Source organism: Schistocerca cancellata, chromosome 3 (genome assembly GCF_023864275.1).
Source record: "Schistocerca cancellata isolate TAMUIC-IGC-003103 chromosome 3, iqSchCanc2.1, whole genome shotgun sequence".
Taxonomy (NCBI): Eukaryota; Metazoa; Arthropoda; class Insecta; order Orthoptera; family Acrididae; genus Schistocerca; species Schistocerca cancellata.
Genome location: NC_064628.1, coordinates 678,775,085 through 678,794,289, shown reverse-complemented (window position 1 = coordinate 678,794,289; position 19,205 = coordinate 678,775,085).

The window sequence follows — 19,205 nt, the reverse complement described above, 5'->3', positions numbered from 1 at the left end:
CTCGGCACGAAAATGAGTCTACTTTGCTTATTTTCATTCACTTATGTTCTATGGTATTATATTTTGCGGTAACTCTTCCCATTCTAAAAGGTTATTTTTGGCTCAGGGATGGGCGGTTCAGGCAATAAGTGCTGTATGTTCTCAAACCTCTTGGCGACTCTTGTTCACTAGTCTCGGTATTTTGATGTTGGGCTCTCAATATATATATTCTTTACTGTAATTTATTGTTAACAATATCAGATTATTCCCAAGAATTAGCAGCTTTCACTCAGTTAATGCTCGGCAGAAATTCAACCTGCATTTGGCTCGGACTACCTTAACTCTTGTGGAAAAAGGTGTGCAGCATAGTGCTACATCGATTTTCAATAAGCTACCACAAAAATTCAAAAATCTTAGCAGTAAGCCACGCACTTTTAAATCTAAACTGAAGAGTTTCCTCATGGGTCACTCCTTGTAAATAGTTGAGGAGTTCCTTGAAAAATTAAGCAGTTTCATATGTTATATTGGATATTGCGTTTACTTAAATTTATGACTTGATTTTTTTGGGTTCATAAACATTTTATTTATATCTGTTATTACTTTTATTTCTATTTTAATGTATTGCCACGTTCCATGACCTTGGGGATTTGCTCCTCAATTTGGTCCTACAGAACTTGACTTGTAAATAAATAAAATAAATAAATAAATAATAGCTTTACGAAGAGAGAAGTGTGTAAACTTTCTATTATCAGAATGTATACCTGTAACGTGCAGCTCTCAAACACTGATAATACTACTGTGTTACCATAGAAGGTCTATGTGTGCAGGGTTACCCAAGAACACCATGCATTGCAATCACTTTCAGGAATGTATCCGTAATGTAGGAATAAATCATGGACATGTACAGTACTTGATTTTTGTATTTTTCATTGTTAAGGCAGTATGCACTAACTAAAAATACCCCCTTTTTCGTGTTTTCATACGTTTAACAATTACTATTGTGCGTTGTTCAAACAAAGAACACGAATACATTGTGATTGAATGGTAATTGGGCAAATATGCTTTGAATTACTACGTATGAACAACGTATAAGAAATCCCAAACAGTGCGAAATATACAGAACATTATCAAACCAACGTTAGAAGGTGGACTTGACAATGCATTATAGAAAACCAGTATATGAATTGAGTTGTGACCCTCTCAACGTGGTATTTGTGTCAAATTTCCCTAAATTAGATTATTTTTGTATATCACATATTTTGAAGCTCTCATCAGTTTATCCTCTCCATGTAACCAATCAGATATGTGTGCCAGCATCTCATAAATTGAGAACTTATATATTTGGTCATCTGATTCTGAAATAATTACTTTTTTCCGTTGGTGTTTCGCGTCATACTGATGTTACTCATGTTCAAATACAACTGCACAGAGCGTTCGTTCGCTTCGACAAGCTCCTAAGGCCAAAGTGTTTAGTAGTGACTGTGTGATGATCCTAAATAATCTAGACACAGTTCCATAGTCATAGCAGCACACACTGTGTTGAACAGTTTTTTCGGGTACCCACAAGAGTTCGTTATGTTTCTTTGAGGTCATTGATAGAAATTTTAATTGATGTGTATGGATCCTCTTTGTGCACGGGTTGCAGATACAACACCTATGTGAAGTTTCCAAGAAACTTCACTTTCTACTTTTGTTTGCATACCGCACGCGTCCTAGTGCGTCCGGTGAGATTAGTTCTTACCATCTCCCGCTGTGTCATATCCACACGTAGTAGCCGCAACGTACACGCGCGACAGTGATTGAGTGGCGGCTAATTAGTTGACAGGTTGCACGTTTTTCAGCCGGCAGCCGGGCAACGCTTATTTGCAATGGCTTCATAGGATTATCTGTAATATATGTTCGCCTCGTTGTTTTTCTGCAGTACTTGCATGCTTTTTCGTCTATGTGGACACACGAAAAGCCAGGAGCGTGATTAATGCCGTCATCAAAAAACTTTCATTCAATATTTGTGCAGACGTCAACACTGAGCAGCGTTGCATCTGTCAGTAGAAGTATCATTCATTTATATCCACCGTCAACAGGATTTGTAACAAATTTAGGATCGATTACAGTTCGAGCAGCTAAATCTATTGACGTTTCAAAGAAACAATGTAATATACGATTTTTGTCAGAGTTAGCAGCGAGCATTTCAACGCAGCTTCAATGTGAGGCAGTACTTTTACAACAGACATTAAGGGGATCTGGACGCCATAAGGGTCGAATAAATTAAATTTTTTATTTAATAAAATTCTGTGATTCTTCCTGATTCGAGAAATATGTACTTTATGTCTAGTACCTCATCACATTCGTGTTTAAATACCTTTCTAAAGCCGGCCGGAGTGGCCGCGCGGTTATAGGCGCTACAGTCTGGAGCCGGGCGACCGCTACGGTCGTAGGTTCGAATCCTGCCTCGGGCATGGATGTGTGTGACGTCCTTAGGTTAGGTAGGTGTAAGTAGTTCTAGGTTCTAGGCGACTGATGACCTCAGAAGTTAAGTCCCATAGTGCTCAGAGCCATTTGAACCATTTGAACCTTTATAAAGCAGATGTGGCACGTGAATGCCTAGCGGCCACACTACTGACAAACACAAAACCTTGCCTAAAGTGTCTCGTTATTTTGTTTTGTCACCGCTATTTTCACAACAACATCGTTTATATAATATGCCTGAAGAACATATCGAATATACAATGAGCAGGGATTTATTGCAATCGATCTCTCTGTCGACACAAGTAGATTACTTGCGTTTACTTAAATTTTTCGGTTTGGTTCGCGTTATAAACCTGTTGTTGCGACTGCGTATTTCAAACATTTTACATCGTAAAATTCCAAAAACGAAGAAGTTTAGTTGCAGTCGTAAAGTTGATGGCACTGAAAACATGCATGCTGTTGGAAATCGTGAAAATGAAGGAACTGTTACGCTGCAGCGAAGTAAGGCTAGGCCTAAAAGTTTGCCAGGTAGTGTTTCATAACCGAAAATAGCAAAATATTGATGTTGTAAGCAGTGAAAATATTGGTTACATTTTGAATTACACTACTGGCCATTATAATTGCTACACCATAAAGATGACGTGCAACAGACGCGAAATTTAACCGACAGGAAGAAGAGCTGTGATATGCAAATGATTAGCTTTTCAGAGCATTCACACACGGTTGCCGCCGCTGGCGACACCACAACGTGCTAACATGATGAAAGCTTCCGACCGATTTCTCATACACAAACAGCAGTTGACGGCGTTGCCTGGTGAAACGTTGTTGTGATGCCTCGTGTATGGAGGCATGTTGTTCAGGTCAGATAGTAGCCTACCGCGATTGTCGTTTATCGTATCGCGGCATTGCTGCTCGCGTTGGTCCAGATCCAATGACTGTTAGCAGAATATGGAATCGGTGGGTTCAGGAGGGTATTACGGAACGCCGTGCTGGATCCCAACCGCCTCGTATCACTAGCAGTCGAGATGAAAGGCATCCTATCCGCATGGCTGTAACGGATCGTGCAGCCACGTCTCGATCCCTGAGTCAACAGATGGGAACGTTTGCAAGACAACAAACATCTGCACGAACAGTTCGACGACGTTTGCAGCAGAAGGGACTATCAGCTAGGAGACCATGGTTGCGGTTACCCTTCACGCTGCATCACAGACAGGAGCGCCTGCGATGGTGAACTCAACGAGTACACGAGTGGCAAAACGTCATTTTTTCCGGATGAATCCAGGTTCTGTTTACAACATCATGATGGTCGCATCCGTGTTTGGCGACATCGCGGTGAACGCACATTGGAAGCGCGTATTCGTCATCGCCAGACTGGCGTATCACCCGGCGTGATGGTATGGGGTGCGTTGGTTACACGTCTCGGTCACCTCTTGTTCGCATTGACGGCACTTTGAACAGTGGACGTTACATTTCAGATGTGTTACGGCCCGTGGCTCTACCCTTCATTCGATCCCTGCGAAACGCTACGTTTCAGCAGGATCATGCACGGCCGCATGTTGCAGGTCCTGTACGGGCCTTTCTGGATACAGAAAATGTTCGACTGCTGCCCAGGCCAGCACATTCTCCAGATCTGTCTCACCAATTGAAAACGTCTGGTCAATGGTGGCCGAGCAACTGACTCGTTACAATACGCCAGTCACTACTCTTGATGAACTGTGGTATCGTGTTGAAGCTGCATGGGCAGCTGTACCTGCACATGCCATCCAAGCTCTGACTCAATGCCCAGGCGTATCAAGGCCATTATTACGGCCAGAGGCGGTTGTTCTGGATACTGATTTCCCAGGATCTATGCACCCAAATTGACTGAACATGTAATCACATGTCAGTTCTAGTACAATATCTTTAACAAATGAGTACCCGTTTATCATCTGCATTTCTTCTTGGTGTGACAATTTTAATGGCCACTAGTGTAGTAAGTTCAAGCTTTGAGAACTGTGCCGGCCGAAGTGGCCGTGCGGTTCTAGGTGCTGCAGTCTGGAACAGCGAGACCGCTACGGTCGCAGGTTCGAATCCTGCCTCGGGCATGGATGTGTGTGATGTCTTTAGGTTAGTTAGGTTTAAGTAGTTCTAAGTTCTAGGGGACTAATGACCTCAGAAGTTAGTCCCATAGTGATCAGAGCCATTTGAACCATTTTTTTTTAGAACTGTTTCTGTCTGTTACTAAGTTTAACTACTGTAATTGTGAAAAGTCCCTTAGGTTCAATGAAGACATAAGACAAGGGGCCTGCCCACGAGAATTGTAGTGGAATGTCAGGTGTGTACAGTAAAGAAATGACATCTCTTGTAACATGCACAGAATATAGTGAATTGAGTACTCGTCTTGCTTATGCTATGAGGTGTATTGGGAAGCGAAGAAAAGCAGCCCAGGTATTCTGTGCTATGATGGATCTCCCACCGTCACTTCTTAAGTTTGAGAGGTACTACAAACGTTTGCATAATTCCCCAACAGCAGTCAGTGAAGCATCTATGCAGATGATAGCGACAGAGACTGTAGATATTTATCAATCAACTGATGTTAACTGCTGCATTGCGTAGTTCCTGGAAGGAGAGAGGCCATACGTTATTGAATGGAGTTGTCACTCTTGACTCTGTAGATACAGGCAAGGTGCTGGACTATGAATACCTGACAAAACGGTCCCAAGGTTGACCCAATACGGTAACTGAACAAAAATGTGACAGAAACTTTGAAGGATTCAGTGGTGCTGTGGAAAGCAACGGGGCAATCTCTGTTTTTAGTAGATCAGTTCATCTACATCTACATTTATACTCCGCAGGCCACCCAACAGTGTGTGGCGGACGGCACTTTACGTGCCACTGTCATTACCTCTCTTTTCTGTTCCAGTCGCGTATGGTTCGCGGGAAGAACGACTGTCTTAAAGCCTCCGTGCGCGCTCGAATCTCTCTAATTTTACATTCGTGATCTCCTCGGGAGGTATAAGTAGGGGTAAGCAATATATTCGATACCTCATCCAGAAACGCACCCTCTCGAAACTTGGCGAGCAAGCTACACCGCGATGCAGAGCGCCTCTCTTGCAGAGTCTGCCACTTGAGTTTGCTAAACATCTCCGTAACGCTATCACGGTTACCAACTAACCCTGTGACGAAACGCGCCGCTCTTCTTTGGATCTTCTCTATTTCCTCCGTCAACCCGATCTAGTACGTATCCCATACTGATGATCAACACTCAAGTATAGGTCGAACGAGTGTTTTGTAAGCCACCTCCTTTGTTGATGGACTACAGTTTCTAAGGACTCTCCCAATGAATCTCAACCTGGTACCCGCCTTACCAACAATTAATTTTATGTGATCATTCCACTTCAAATCGTTCCGCACGCATACTCCCAGATATTTTACAGAAGTAACTGCTACCAGTGTTTGTTCCGCTATCATATAATCATACAATAAAGGATCCTTCTTTCTATGTACTCGCAATACATTACATTTATGTATGTTAAGGGTCAGTTGCCACTCCCTGCACCAAGTGCCTATCCGCTGCAGATCTTCCTGCATTTCGCTACAATTTTCTAATGCTGCAACTTCTCTGTAAACTACAGCATCATCCGCGAAAATACGCATGGAACTTCCGACACCATCTACCAGGTCATCTATATATATTGTGAAAAGCAATGGTCCCATAACACTCCCCTGTGGCACGCCAGAGGTTACATTAACGTCTGTAGACGTCTCTCCATTGATAACAACATGATGTGTTCTGTTTGCTAAAAACTCTTCAATCCAGCCACACAGCTGGTCTGATATTCCGTAGGCTCTTACTTTGCTTATCAGGCGACAGTGCCTAACTGTATCGAATGCCTTCCGGAAGTCAAGGAAAATAGCAATTACCTGGGAGCCTGTATTTAATATTTTCTGGGTCTCATGAACAAATAAAGCGATTTGGGTCGCACACGATCGCTGTTTCCGGAATCCATGTTGATTCCTACAGAGTAGATTCTGGGTTTCCAAAAACGACATGATACGCGAGCAAAAAACATGTTCTAAAATTCTATAAGAGATCGATGTCAGAGATATAGGTCTATAGTTTTGCGCATCTGCTCGACGACCCTTCTTGAAGACTGGGACTACCTGTGCTCTTTTCCAATCATTTGGAAACTTCCGTGCCTCTAGAGACTTGCGGTAAACGGCTGTTAGAAGGGGGGCACTCTGTGTAGAATCGAATTGGTATCCCGTCAGGTCCAGTGGACTTTCCTCTGTTGTGTGATTCCAGTTGCTTTTCTATTCCTTGGACACTTATTTCTATTTCAGCCATTCTTTCGTTTGTGCGAGGATTTAGAGAAGGAACTGCCGTGCGGTCTTCCTCTGTGAAACAGCTTTGGAAAAAGGTGTTTAGTATTTCAGCTTTACGCGTGTCATCCTCTGTTTCAATGCCATCATCATCCCGGAGTGTCTGGATATGCTGTTTCGAACCACTTACTGATTTATGGTTCAAATGGCTCTGAGCACTATGGGACTCAACTGCTGTGGTCATAAGTCCCCTAGAACTTAGAACTACTTAAACCTAACTAACCTAAGGACAGCACACAACACCCAGCCATCACGAGGCAGAGAAAATCCCTGACCCCGCCGGGAATCGAACCCGGGAACCCGGGCGTGGGAAGCGAGAACGCTACCGCACGACCACGAGATGCGGGCCTTACTGATTTAACGTAAGACCAGAACTTCCTAGGATTTTCTGTCAAGTCGGTACATAGAATTTTACTTTCGAATTCACTGAACGCTTCACGCATAGCCCTCCTTACGCTAACTTTGACATCGTTTAGCTTCTGTTTGTCTGAGAGGTTTTGGCTGCGTTTAAACTTGGAGTGAAGCTCTCTTTGCTTTCGCAGTAGTTTCCTAACTTTGTTGTTGAACCACGGTGGGTTTTTGCCGTCCCTCACAGTTTTACTCGGCACGTACCTGTTTAAAACGCATTTTACGATTGCCTTGAACTTTTTCGATAAACACTCAACATTGTCAGCGTCGGAACAGAAATTTTCGTTTTGATCTGTTAGGTAGTCTGAAATCTGCCTTCTATTACTCTTGCTAAACAGATAAACCTTCCTCCCTTTTTCTACATTCCTATTAACTTCCTTATTCAGGGATGCTGCAACGGCCTTATGATCACTGATTCCCTGTTCTACACTTACAGAGTCGAAAAGTTCGGGTCTGTTTGTTATCAGTAGGTCCAAGATGTTATCTCCACGAGTCGGTTCTCTGTTTAATTGCTCGAGGTAATTTTCGGATAGTGCACTCAGTATAATGTCACTCCATGCTCTGTCCCTACCACCCGTCCTAAACATCTGAGTGTCCCAGTCTATATCTTGTAAATTGAAATCCCCTCCTAAGACTATAACATGCTGAGAAAATTTACTACATATCCTCAGTACCTTGATGATGATGACTCTAAACGCTTCAGTAGTGTTGTTGCTGCTAAAACATCTGGTGAAAGTGAAATGAAAAAAAAAAAAATAATGTATAGGATATGTGCAGAGGAAAATGGGGGCAATGCTTAGGAAACTTTGCTAGGACATAACAGGAAAAAACTTTCTGATGGCAAAACATATGGTGGATAAGACAGATACATCAAATAAGAAACAGAAAACCCCACAGAATATTATTGGCTAGCTATAAAGATAAGCAGCGAAAACGTGAGATGAGAAAAGCACTTTGGGCATTTCTGTTTCACAGAATATCCATTGCTCCAAAGGAAACGCTTTATGTGTGAAGCAAGTGGATAAAAACATACACATGCACATTCCATCCCAGAAATTATTACGATAGAATTAAAGCCAATATATACACTGATGAACCAAAACATTTTGATTACCTGCTTAATAGCTTGTTTGTCCGTCTTTGGAACAAAATGCATCACTGACTCTGCTCATCAGGGATCCGACAGTTCGTTGGTAGGTTTGTGGAGGTATGTGGCATTAGATGTCTACGAAAAGATCATGTAATTCTTGTTAATAACGAGCCCCTGCTTTGCGTACGCGATGATGGCACCCGATAGTGACCCACATGGGTTCTATAGGATTTGCATCACGCGAATTTCGTCGCCAAAACATCAACGTGAGTTCACTATAATGCTCCCCAAATCACTTTAGCACGGTTCTGGCTGCGAGACACAGACAATTATACTGCTGAAATATGACATCGCCGTCGAGGAAGGCATCAAGCATGAACGAAAAAAATGTTCAAATGTGTGTGAAATCTTATGGGACTTAACTGTTAAGGTCACCAGACCCTAAGCTTACACACTACTTAACCTAAATTATCCTAAGGATAAACACACACACCCATGCCCGATGGAGGATTCGAACCTCCACCGGGACCAGCCGCACAGTTCATGACTGCAGCTCCATACACCGGTAATTAGTGTCCTATGTTATCCACATGGGCAAAAGTAGAAATGTGGGTCATCTTTGTTAAGTAGTCTTGTAGTAATCAGTAACAGACTAACCTATGATACTCTAAATAATATGAATTATTTTTTTCTGTAAAATTAACCACTACTGTGATTCGAGAGCCGACACTTGTCGTCATCTGACAAATAATCTGAAATAATTTTGTTGTTCAAGACAGCCTCAGTTGCACCGTTTGCCTAGAATTTACCTAGGTTTCAGTCGGGATGATCCAACCTTCTTCAGAATAACAGTAAGTACCGTTTGTTCATAGTGGACATCGTGAAGCTAAAACCACAAATCCATAAATTATCGTTAGAGTGTAAAACTTATCTGGAACTGCCTCGGTCCTACTTCGAGACCGCGATGTGGCTGCCACGAGTGCTGTACTGGAACTGCAGTGGGTCACTTTTGTTTAACACGTTAGCATCAGATTACTACACATGTGATATATGTGAAGCATTAACTTCCAAGACTATAATACTCTCTTAATTGTTTAAATGTATAAATTGTTTAAGTGAACAGTGTTTAATGAGGGTGGTAGTGGGCCTCCTGTAATTTTATTTAAGCGTCTGTTTCCTACCCGCCTCTGGTAATCTTACTTGCTAAGCTACAGTGACTGCATGTCTTTATAAAATCACTTTTAAATCGACTGGAGGGGCAAGACGCAAACAGACAACTTTTTAAAAAAATATTTAATTTATGTGCTGATAATCATTAAAAATTCTACATCAGATGACTGCAGCTCCATACACCGCACGGCTAATCCCGCGCGGCAGCATTCAGGAATGCAGGTGGTTCACAGTTGTCGGCGTGTCTTCCATTACTGCCACAAGTCCCATGAAAGCCCAGGAAAAGTCTCACATAGCATAATAATGCACCCACCAGCCTGCGTTCATGTCGCACTGCACGTTGCGAGCCACCGTTCACCTCGATGACGGCACTTGTGGAGACGACATCGACATAGTGTAGCAAAAATGTTATTCACCCGAAGACCCGACACCTTTCCAGTGATCGATGGTCTAATCCGGATAGTTCCGAGCCCAATGCAACCGTGACTGACAATATCATTGGGTCAACGTTTTCTCAAAGGCTCCGGTTCAAATGGCATTGAGCACTATGGGACTTAATATCTGAGGTCATCAGTCCTCTACAACTTAGAACTACTTAAACCTAACTAACCTAAGGGATCACACACATCCATGCGCGAGGCAGGATTCGAACATGCGACCGTAGTGTTAGCGCGGTTCCAGACAGGATCGCCCAGAACCGCTGGGCCACATCAGCCGGCCGGTCAACGTGTGATCACGTAGGGGTGGTCTGCTGCGGAGCTCATGTTCAACAATATACCATGAAGGGTGTGCTCCGAGAAATTTGTGCGTGCACCGCCATTGTGCTCTTTCGGCAGAAATGCCACGGATCACCATCTATCCTATTTTACAGAGAGACAAGCCTCCGAACGCCACGTTCTGTAAAGACTCGTGGACGTCCAACCATTTAGCGCCTAGCGGTAGTTTCACTGTCCTTCTGCCTCTTTCTGAAGATGCTCACGACAGCAGCACGTGAACATTCGACCAGCTTTGCCGTTTTCCAGGTACTGGTTCACAGCCTCTGCGTAATAATAGTGTTACCATTGTCAAAGTCGCTTATTTCAATGGATTTCCCCATTTGCGGTCCTTATCTTTAGGGCGATCCCTCGACCGTGTCTGCTCCGCTTACATATTTTTGTTACCGCGTCACGCGCCCGTAACGTCATCAGGCGGCATCAACCGTTGCGGTGGGCGGCGGTCATAGTGATTTGGCTATTCAGTGTAGAGATCTTTCTTTTCTCCTGGAAAAATGTTTACCTGGCAAAACACAGAATCTGAATGAAAGCTTCAGTAGTTGAATTTGGGAACATCTGCCAAAAAGGCTTTCTTTTTTTGGCATTTCAGCTTTTGAGATTGGTCGGACGCCATAATACGTTTTGATGATGGAGTAACAAGCAGACTGAAAACCATGAGTAGACTAGGTATCGAAATTGGGGGCAACATGAAAAGTGGACGGCTACGAGTGGACAGGCAACGTCCGCTGAAACTGAAAAAGCTGCTGAAAGTATGACAGAAGATGCCACAATTAAAAAGAAAAGAAAGAAAACCAAACCAGATGAAAAGAACACTCAGAATCAACTAGATTATGGAGGTGGGATGTTTTGACATGTTATCATTGTAAGTAAATCACATGCAAATATCTAGTTTCTATTTCCCGTAATCAGCGTTTTTGCATACTTAGGTATCATTAACTCGTCTAATATTACTGTCCCAAAAACAAAGTTTGTATGCATAATAATGTAGTGCTTGTCCTCGCAGTGAACCACATAATCCAACAATGTATAAAATGCCGGAGCATGTCATATGTTCTTCGATTATTAGGAGAAAAATTGTCCTTTAAAAATATATATTTTTAAATACACAAAACAAGAAATCAATAAATATTCCTGGTTTACTGTTTCAACAAGTTAATAATTAAAACTATAAAGATCATTTTGACCTTTTATTTTAAATAGTATGAAACTACGGAGTACCTAAAATAAAAATTACACGTAATTCAGTACGTGAAATATAAATCGAAATTCACTCCACTATCTATTCCACAATTTTTAATTTCTTTCATATAGTCACAATATTATTTGGTTAAAGTTTCATTCCATTATCAATCAAAGTTTTCGAGTTATTAAATTCCAAAATACTGCAAAAACTACAGGCCGTGACTTCCTGGTCCCGTCAGTGTTTAAAAAAATGCTGTAGCGTCCAGCAATCACCAGGAAAGGATAAAATTGCGTCTGTAGAGGGTACTTGACTATTAGAGGAAGAAATGAAGGGGCGAGTGGAGGACAATGAAACAAGGAAATAATCCTAATGAACATAGGTCCGGAAACCAATGGTTCCCGGATTTGGCGGATGCATGCCAGTGTTATAACACTGTTGATGTCCAAGCCTACGTTTATTTCGAAACGCCGGAAGTGCGGCGTTAATTAAAAAGTAGAAAGCTACCCTCGTTTGATTTTATCATCATTCCTGATACGTAAGTACTGATAAATAGCGTTTCGACGACAAATCTATCCATCGGTTCTCGCCAATATCATGGCCTCCCAATTCCCGCGAACAGAGATCGATGGAACTTTTTGTGTGCGTATTACGGAGACGGGCAAAACTCGTCCGTGTTTGGGAATTAGTTCACTGGATATCGTTCCTCTTTGGGAACCGTTCAGTTTTACTTCTTTACTGTTCCTTTTTTATCTAACTGTGCGCTGTATGGATTATAGATGCATTTCCCGAAAACATATCAAGTATGCATAAGCATTACTTCCGTACGACAAATTCATTGATTACCTAATGTAGAAGGGTTGTTTAGTTCGATTTCCTCAGTTGAACATGTTCTAGGAAGGCATCACATTAGTTGGACGATGTGACGGGCAAACCCGCAGGCCAGGCAAGGAGAGGCGGGAACAAACTGCACAGAAGCACCGATTGCCGAACCTGTTTACGACCACTCCCAATCAACATCTTCATTCGAGGGCAGCTTGTAGTCGTAGCACCTGCAATGTTTAGATTTTCAGTTCGTGTGCGAAAAATAATCGGTATTTGCGCTGGCAATACTAGCACAAAATTCCTGGAAGCACACTATCATCTGTCAAACCACCTTTAACACACACATCAAAAAAAGTTTTGCATCACCTCGGTTCCAAGAGTTCCAGAACCTGTACAGAAAATTGGAATAGAGATCAACATAAACATTATTTCCACCCTTTTTATTGCTTATGAAAACCACACATTGTATGTTGTACCACCATACACCGAGACCTTCAGATGTGGTGGTCAAGATTGCTGTACATACTGGTACCTCTAATACCCAGTGACACGGCCTCTTACATTGATGCATGCCTGTACTCGTCGTGGCGTACTATCCACAAGTTGATCAAGGCACTGTTGGTCCACTCTAGTCGAGCGATGTCGTTATCCTGAAGGAAGTCATTCACGAGATTTGCAGGATGGGGCCGCGAATTCTCGTCCATGAAGACGAATGCCGCGCCAATATGCTGCCGATATGGTTGCACTATCGGTCGGAGGATGGCATTCACGTATAGTACAGCCGTCACGGCGCCTTCCATGAACACCAGAGGCGTACGTCGGCACCACATAATGCCAACCAAAAACAGCAGGGAACCTCCACCTTGCTGCATTCGCTGGACACTTTGCCTAAGGCGTTCTGCCTGACCGGGTTGCCTCCAAATACGTTTGCGATTATTGTCTGGTTGAAGGCATATGCGACACTCAGCAGTGAAGAGAACGGATGCCAATCCTGAGCGGTCCATTCAGCATGGGCCCATCTGCACCGAGTTGCATGGTGTCGTGGTTGCAAAGATGGACCTCACCGTGGACGTCGGGAGTGGAGTTACGCATCATGCAGTCTATTGCGCACAGTTTGAATCGTAACACGACGTCCTGTGGCTGCACGAAAAGCATTATTCAACGTGGTTGCGCTGCTGTCAGGGTTCCTCCCAGCCATAACCCGTAGGTAGCGGTCATCCACTGCAGTAGCCCTTGGGCGGCCTGAGCGAGTCACGTCATCGACAGTTCCTTTCTATCTGTATGTCCGACCAACATCGCTTTGGTTCAAACCGAGACGCCTGGACACTTCCCTTGTTGAGGGCCCTTCCCGGCAGAAAGTACCAATGCAGATGCGATCGAACCGCGGTATTGACCGTCTCCGAATTGTTGAACTACAGACAACACGAGCTGTGTACGTCCTTCCTGGTGGAATGACTGAACTGATCGGCTGTCGGACCCCCTCCGTCTAATAGGCGCTGCTCATGCATGGTTGTTTACATCTTTGGGCGGGTTTAGTGACATCTCTGAACAGCCAAAGGGACTGTGTCTGTGATACAATACCCACACTCAAAGTTTATCTTCAGGATTTCTGGGAACCGGGGTGATGCAAAACTTTATTTGATGTATGTAGTTTTCTTTCACAAGTTGCTGTCCTGTAAATTAACTATGCATCGAAATGCCATACAGTGTTGGAGATTAAGGTTTATTTTTTGAAAGTTAACGACTTTCGGCATAGAAGCTGAGAAAGTGCATACTAAAATTAGAAGGTTTGTATTAGCAATGCCAGAAGCTTCATAAACATGCTGGGAGATCGACGAAACTTAACAACTGAAAAGAAACATGACTCTTTTTGATAGTCTCCACGAATTAGCACACGTCATTACTTTTTTCAATCGAAAAAGATACTCAGTCTATGATCGACTGCTGTTGAAAAGCGCTCCAAGGCACGTGCGTGGACTCAATCAACTATCTGAAATCTTACTTCTGAGCGAACACAGGCATCCATTAACAGACGAGAGTGAAACGAATATGAAAATCAACAAATCAGTAAATTAAGTAAGTTATGTATTAATGTACTTGAAAGGTAAATTTTACACAACTGTAATTGAAAATAAAAGGAATAAAAATGCATACTGTTTCAGTTCCGCTTATTTTAAGTATACTGCGGTCGTTTTCTTGCGGAAAAGGGCATGAATAAGTTGTCCGTGAAACTCGCGCTGATTGGCTTTTCTGTTAAATCATTAACCTCTATCCCAACGGCATAAAATACGACATCTTTTAGAGGTACATGTGTTTTGATTAAAACATTCTGGAAAACTCACTTTAATTGACAGGCATAAAATTTATGAGACGATTATATTGGTAGTTTTTTAATTAACTGCAAATTGTCTTCTCGAAGAACCATCATGCGAAATAGATAGAAAAACCATATGTGTATTGAAAAAGTTCATGTTCCATGATGAAGCTGAATTGCGACCGCAAGAGCAGAGTGCTGCTTTTTCTGTTTGTATTTTCCTTACCGCTATGTGTGTCGAAGCATGATCCGGTGCCGTCTCGAAAGTCGTATCTCCATATGTAGATTTCAGAATTTTTTCAAAACTTCATATGTATTAATCAGGTTGTCGACAGTGATATTCCACGTGCGGTTTTACAGAAACTGAAATATCACTTATGGTCCCTGTCCCTTATTCTGTCGCCTTAATCCTCTGAATCAAAAATTAAAGCAGTCGAACCAGCGAAGCAGAACCAGCAGACGAAGATACATAAGGATTGAAGTAGGAATACATCGAATTCCAAAAATTATGATTAATGGGACTGAACAAATCGTTCCAATAAAATAAAGTTGTCTAAACAAACTGATTTGACTGAGAAATTTCTTGAGACATGGTCATCACAGTGACATGTGAATGAAGGTGTCAACGCTCTACACCTAGTAACCTAACTAAACGGTGCAACTTCATGGAACACAGCAACAAGTAAAAAAAAAAAAAAATGGAACAGAAGCTAAATACATTTCAGTTTGTGTCAAAGTATCCCCTTATCGTTCTAGGACAACAAAAAGACACTTCAGTGAAGAATTTTGATGTTTAAAAGAAAATGTTATTTTTCTCATCATATTTGCCTCAAACGCTCAGTAAATACTAGGTTTGTAGGTTATATTATTAAAGTTAATGCAGTAATACAGTATTAATAATTAAGGTGAAAGTAATAGAAAATATACTGAACAATTGTTTTTTAGATGAAAAGTAAATACAATTTCATGCAATGCTTCGATTTCTCAACAGAGAGTCGCTCCTTCCCCTTTTCCTACAGAGCCAAAAACATGAACTACTCTTCTTTTTGGTCAAAGAAACCAAATTGGTGGCAGCAAAAGGAAGCAACAAATTTGAAAAAAAAGAGGCTCTCTAAGGGCCATGTTTCATTTTTAGAAGAAATGAGAAAATCGCAGGTTTTATGTAACTTTCTTACTCTCAATGACACAAGTGATGTTAGTTTTTAAGATAACTTCATTTATTTATTTGTTTGTTGCGTGAATAAATTTATATATCAAATAAAACTTAATTTTTATGTGTCACACAACTATTAAAAAAATGGGACGATTGGCTACACGAAGAGGAACGAGACGAAGACGGGAACGAGACCGCCATGACAGTTCTTGGAAGGGGGATCAGCCGCCACAATTCTGCGAATGGAGACGACCGTTCCCCGAACGAGGAACGGCCGCTACCAGTCTGTGTACGAGGACTGATCATTCCTGGATCGACTAATGGCCGCAACCATTCCGTAAAGGAGGACCGACCGTTCCTGGAGCTATAAGTAGCCAATGTCATTCTGGGAAGGTGGACCGACCATTTCTGGAATGACAACCAGCCGTTCCGGGAACTAGGACCGGCTGTTCCTGGAACCACACCTGGCCACTACCGTTCTGGAAACGAGGACTGACCTCTGCTACCTACAGAATTTGAAAGAGTGTATCCCAGTCGACATTTCTGAAAGCTTCCTTCAAGTCTACAAAAGCTATTAACGTACGTCCGCCTTTGTTCAACTTATCTTCTAACCCAATCTAAACTATTTTCTGTATTACAGTGTCTTAATTTGGCATTGATGGAGATACTTCTGATGGTGTAGTGGTTCCATGTAATTCTGTATGCTTTCTCCATTGGATGTCGAGTTGTCTCCTGTTTTCTACGTGGTCTTGCCCAGGTAACTGAGACTTTCTACTTGTATTTTTTTCCATACTTAGTTACCAGTGTGTATCTATCTGCGGATTACGTGTCCATGCACAGTGTTTTCTGTATGAGCTTTGTTGTCATGTTTTGTCTGAGATTTCGTATAGTGTCTCTAGAGCTTCTTCGGCTTGTTTTCTGTTTATGGCGACTATATCATCAGGAAATGGCAAACATTATGTTGACGGCCCTATCCTTGTGTTTCTCCATCATTATCCCACTAGCTGTTTTGTCCCATGTCCTCACTATCTTCTCTAAAAGCGAGTTAAGTAGAATGCATCAGGCCATCTCCCTGTCTCATTTCCGCTTTGATATCGAATCGTTCTGAGACCTTCCTCGCGAATTTTGCTTTGACTGTTGTATTTTTCAGGTTTCCTGGGTTAGGTTCCTAGCCTCGTTGTCCATCTTCATTTCTTCCCGAGTGTGATACGCGATTCTCTATTTATGGAGTCGCAGGTGTCCTCGAAGTCGACGAGTGTTATTGTGGTGTTCCTGGGCTTTGTCGTCGGTAATATTGTTCTCGGGCACCAGATCTGTTCACTCCATGAACTTCCCTTCGTGAATCATTCCTTGGTATTCTACTATCTGTTGACCTGTCTGAGGCTCTATTAGATTTAACAGGGTTATGGATAGAATTTTATCTGTGCCAGGTAGTAGTGAACTTCCTTTGTAGTTATTAGGTTCTTTTTTGTCGCTTTTCTTGTGAAAGGTGTGTATTATTGCTAACTTCCATTCTTCTAGTATCTCTCCTCTTTTCCAGATGTTTTCGATGATTCTGTGGATTAGGGGTATAATGTTTCCGTGGTCTAATTTTCAGATTTCCGATATCAATCAATCTTCTTCAGCTACTTTGTCGCTATTCAGTGATTTTATCATGTTTGCTGTTTCTTCGTGAATTGGCGGTTCGGAATCTTATTTAGGTTTCGTCTTTTCGACTGTAGTCTCTGTGTCGGATGAAGACAGTTGAGTGGTCTGTCAAAGTATTGTGTTAATATTTTACAGTTCTCTTCCGGGTTTGTCTCCTGTGCTCCGTCTTGTCTTTGAAGCATAAATTCGGTGATAGATATCCTGTTACGTTTTCCCTGAAGGCTCTATAAAAATTTAGTGTTCTGTTTTTGTCGGAGTCCTATTTCCTTTAATCTGTTGTTTTCGTAATCTCTTTTTCTCTACGGACTATTTTCGAAGAAGTTTCCTACATATTGGTGAATTCCTCCCGTTTTTTGCACGATCTACGGACGTTAAACTGTTTCCAGGCTTATATTCTCTCTTCCGTGGCATGTCATCTTCTACGATATGTGTTTCCTAATTCCCTGTAACTGCCACAATTTTGTAAGTTGTTTCATTTTTTCTGGGAGTTCTGATCAGTCACTACTCTCTATTTTCTTAATTTTTTATGTTATTTCTTTCTTGTTTAGTTGCAGAAACTCAGCGTCAGTTCTGAAATTTCAATTCTTTCACAAGATCCGTCTGTTGAGTATAAATTTCGTTTTGATGCAGAGTAGGAAAAATCCTTTCTTTGTTCTTACATTCATAATTCCTCTAGCATTTTTCCTTGATATCGCTATGAGGGGAATGTGAAATTCTTCGGGGGCATTGTTTTGGGATTTACAAGCCCGTAGTTTCTCGCGTGATTTCTGAAATTACGTTGACGTATTTCTGAGGTCTAAATTCCTACAGGAATTTCAGAAATTTATCATGTACTCTCCATTGTTGTTCGTCCTCTTGTGAGCCATGTGTTTGCCTGTTGTGTCTCTGAATTTTCTTTGGCTGTCCAATTGGACATTAAAATCTCCTAGTAACTTTATTACTTGATTCGTGGGGATATTCACAGAATTCTTCTACCATCTGTTTTTTTTTTTTCCTTTTTGTTGGGGATGTATGTTGCTTAGTGTACAGGCTGTTTCCAGGTCGTATCTTGAATATTGCTATTTGTTCCTAATTTTGAGGTGAAATCGATTACAGAGTCCAGTATCGATTTTTGTACTACAAATCCTGTTACGAATGGTTTGACACTTTTTCCTGGAATGGTTATGGCCGATTTTCCCGTGTGTATTCTTTAGGTTTGAGTCAAACAGATTCTCATCTGAGAATCGTGTTTCCTGTATTACCAGTATTTTTATATTGAATGTTTGCATTGTGTTTGTCAGTTGCTTGAGTGTACCTAGATTCAATAATATATTTGTTAGAGTGCGTCCAAAAGAACTCTCTTGCTCTTGAGGTTTTCTGAGAAGCACCTTCTCTTCAAGAGATGTCTGATCTCAACCCAATAGTCTGGTCTGTTACCCAGTCTTATACTTGGCCCAAGGCAAGTGGATTCTTTCCCATTGTTCTGTCATAATTATTGGTTTGTACTGATATTTTGGTGGTGAAATCCCAAAGGCTCTCACTTACTTTTGCCTGGAGTTTTCAGTTACAAAAGATTCAGTCATCACAGCCGAGCTCAGAGAGCAAACAGACGCTGACGAGAGTGCCAGTGGCTACCACACGGAATCTCGCACGTTGTTACCACCCGGAACTAGTAGGACCCTGGCTTTTTAAGCGCCCTCCTTGCTCATCACTTGCGAGATGAGGTCCCGGGCTTGGTATCAGCACTGGCGCAGTTACAGATTATACCAATACATTTTCATACAATTTTTTTCAGAAATTTTCTTGGTCAAGGCTTCCTTTCCGTGGTTCAGGTTTTCCTTATTTTCTGGCCCTCGTCG